The sequence below is a fragment of the Acanthopagrus latus genome, chromosome 23 (assembly GCF_904848185.1).
Source record: "Acanthopagrus latus isolate v.2019 chromosome 23, fAcaLat1.1, whole genome shotgun sequence".
Taxonomy (NCBI): domain Eukaryota; kingdom Metazoa; phylum Chordata; class Actinopteri; order Spariformes; family Sparidae; genus Acanthopagrus; species Acanthopagrus latus.
The window spans coordinates 4,704,416-4,708,532 of record NC_051061.1 but is presented as its reverse complement, the minus strand read 5'-3'; positions in this window follow the sequence as shown (position 1 = coordinate 4,708,532).

Here is a 4,117-nt window from a genome sequence, read left to right as displayed (position 1 = left end):
CTCAAGGTGAACATAACCAGTGTGTTTTTGTTCACACATTACAGCATGTAACACGTACAAAGTTTCTGTGATGTTTCTTTGGTGTTTCTTAGTCGATTTTCATCTTCATTAAATGTGCATGCCCAGTTAGTGGAAAAGGAGAGACCTGCCTCTTCAGTACCTTTCTACTGGACTGTGATCAGGTTTGAAGGGGCGCCATGCAGGAGAATTCAAAGAAAATTCAAACTCAGAAATAGAATATTTACACTATTAAAAAAAGGTACTCAAACACATGTGGAAATAATCAATTTTGCCATAACAGAACAAACAAGCTGTTCTCAGTGGAAGACTCAGTGTGAAACAGTATGAATCTTCATGGTCAGTTTGCTTATTTTAGGCTCATAAACAGTCAATGAAGCTCTTTCTTTTCTGATGAAAATGTCTTCTACGTACTGCAGCTGGGTGTGAGACTGCAAACAGTCAGGAAGGGGAAGCAATTTCGGCGAAACACGAGGGTCAATAACTAGAGTGAGCCCTGCACACATCAGGACTCTGGTTCACTGAGTGATAATTGTTTTTTGGAAACTTTACGAAACAAATTTGTTGAGGTTGTTTAACCACTTGGTCTGGTACAACATCAACTAAACCAAGTCCCTGCATTAAAAAAAGGAATTACAGTTCATGCAGGGCAGCACAATTAACCAAAATATTATTGAAGGTAGCGTTGAGAAGCTCTGACCTACAAATGTTGTTGCCCACATGTAACAAAATATATTTGTTTGGTACAGGCCCCAACAAGTGTCACATTTCATAGTCTTTTGCTCTATAAATAAAAATTTGTGTTGCCAAAATGATCATGCCCACTAATCATGAATCACATTGCAATATCAGAAACATTATCACATTACCCAGAAACTAACAGAGGGTTTTTTTTTTTCCCAGCATAGGATTAGTTGTTGCACAACGTGTAATTGTGGAGGTGACAGGGTGCATACACATTGCTCAAAGGGAAGACAGGAGGGGGTGGACATTTTTGCACCGGGGCCTCCTAACTAGGTCAGTCTGGTCATGTGTGTCATGAGCAGGTTGTAAGGATTTTTGAGGATAAGGAAATATGCTCACTTTAATACTGTTTCCATTTCTCTGTAGTGTGAGCCACACCATGCGGACATTTCCAGGAAACCCTCGTAACAGTTTACAGTGATACCAATTGTTTTCTAGGAAATTACCACAAAACTGCAGGACACAGAAGTTAAAATAGTATAAATAGTACATCTGAGGTTTCACTAAGATTCACTGAGGACAGATAGTCTTCAGCCTTACACGACTGTAACATACTAAAACCCACACGTCTATGGTTGAAGTTACATAATAACGCATAACAGGTAATAATTCGCAGCAAATTGAATAACATTTGACATTTTGTCCGTTGGTTTTGACGGCACTTCCATGGTTACACATGACAGGAGTTCAGATCTTTATCTGAGCAGTATCCTGTGCATTACACAACACCTGACTCACTGCCACTCCAATGTGTGATTGGTCTTCTGTACTCCTAGAGTCCTAGAGCTAAGGAGATAACACTACACCTTACCATATGCGTGTGTGTCTGTCTGTGTGTGTGTGCTGATGGCCTGCACCTCCTACACCTGCATGCTGGGCAGCGTGCAACACGTGGCCCGGTGTGGCAAGTGTGAAAGCAGCACGAGGGCTTTGGCCATCAAACCTTAGGCGACCTCTGGTTTTACAGTGAGTACCTGTGCTTCTGTGTGCTCACAGGAGACAATGACCTGCGTGTACTGTATCATATCATATATGTAAACCCTCTGAGCAAACATGCTCAAGTTGACAGAGATACACTCTGAGCCTCTTGTCCCTAACCGATTGATCACCTTTGGTTCGCGATAGAGACACAGAAGCTAATGCCTGCGCAGTCACAGTACGATAGCTGCTCCAAACGTGACTGTAAATGGGGATTTTCCACAAGAACGTTGAATCATAGGAACAAACCACCTAGGCTTGGTTAAAGGACATGACTTCTAATGGGTCGCTGTGAGTAATGACAGAGTTAAAGAAAATGAAAGCATAGTCTGGATTTCTTATCATCTTCTCATCCATCATCATCTTCTTATCATTATTTATTGGAATAGTTATTATGTTTTTTGCAGAATCTTAGATGAGAGGATCAATTATCAGCTCTGTAGGATAAGTATGAAGTCATCGCTTGCAAAACTTAGGATAAAGACTGGAAACAGAGGTAAACAGTCAGCCTCCCTCTGTCCAAAGGAAAGAAAATCCACCTGACAGCTCCTTTGAAGCTCACTCATTCAGACATGTCATCCAGTTTTTAAATCCTAACAAAAAGCAGGGTGGACTTAGTTACCTGTGGAGAGAACCAGGCCAGTTCTATCCCAATCTCCCATCTTTGTGCTGAGCTAAACTAACTGGTTGCTGCCAGTGGATTCATATCAAGCTTGTGGACACAGAATTTCATTTATTCTATTTTTAATTGGTATTCATTTTCTCATCTTAAGTCTCAGCTCCAAAAGTTATTGATGCAAGTATGTTTCCTAAAATGTAAAACCGAGGGCACGAAATGATGTATTTCTTCAAGACATTTACAGCACTTGTGCACCAAAATCAGCACATATTTGAATTTCTGGTTTGAATCCTTGAATCCTCTCCCATTGCCAGGAGACGAGTTTGCCTTCTTTGTTTTTGCTTCCTTGTGCATCGCGTCGAGACGACGTTAGAACTTGTCTGAAGTCATAGTTGATTACGTTCCAAGGCAGACACATGCTAGTATCTAACATCTGTTACTTTTTCAGCACCTTTAACTTCTGTCTCTCGCTCAAACTCGACGCCAACTGAACGGTGTTCGAGCGCTGCTGGAATAGAAATGGATGGAAACGTATTCACAAGCTTGTGTTCTTTACTTCAGCTCACGTCATTGCATATCATACATTATGTATATCTACATTATTTAAAGTCTCTACAATAATGCATGAGAAAGCATTATGTGCTTATAAGTGCAGTGATGAGGCATTACTAATGCATTAGAGTTCATAATGAACTATAGACGTCTTATTTAAATTGTGTCTTAAAGTATTCTATAATAACAGTCATTTCAGACGCTGCTACCACAGCTTGTAATTTTGCAGTATTTCTCTATATTTCCTCCTCTTTGCACAAACAATGATAATTTACTACGTCTGTGTGCAACTGATTGATATTATCTGATCCTCAAGGGCCTCCTGGTTGGAGGAAAACATCAGAGTGCATAAGATAGTAGCTTAGCTACGTCACTGAGTGCAGAGGACAGAGATTAAAACTGGACTGCATCAGATTCTCCCATAGCTGCATGTACTGAACCTCCTCGGCACCAATAACCTTACACTATGCACGAAAGCTGCTTAAACTATACATGCAATCGTGTGTCACTCAGGATTTATGAGCTTCCTCTCTCAAAAGAATAGATCGCTGGCACAAACGACCAACAAATCATGTGCTGATTGTGTTTCATGGAGTGGTCCAATCTGCCAGCCAGGCTACTGCCTTCAGGCACGCTCATAAGGTGATAGATTTGGAGATTACATTGGCATCGGTGGGTCTCGTAATCTAGACAGGCAGGAGGTTCCTTTGTACGCAAAAGACAATCATGGAAGCTGAGAGAGGCAAAAAACTGAAGAGTGTATTCACTTAAGTGAAAAAGACTGGATCTGCCTGTTAAATATTCAATATCACTAAAATTACACCTACGATAGGAACATAAATCAGTGTTTTATTATTGAGAATTTCATCCTTTGTCTTCAATTAGGAGGTGGAAGAAATTTCATTTTTACTACCGACCCCTGCCGCCATGTTTCATCTCAACTGATCAGTTGCCTCTAAACTACGGCCGCGCCTGAGTCTTGGAAGGCAAAGAGAGAGCAGAATTCTAAATGAGGAAAATTAAAGAAGAGGCGGTTTAAAGCATGAGGAAGTGAGTTACGCCATACATCAGTTCAGCTTTTGAAATATGTGCATGTAACACATCTAACTTGAGAAAGTGATGTTCTCCTGGGCTTCTTTGGAAATGAAAAAAAAAAAAAAGCCAGTGAAAGAGCACAACGCGAGTCCCAAATTCTCAAAGTCTGGT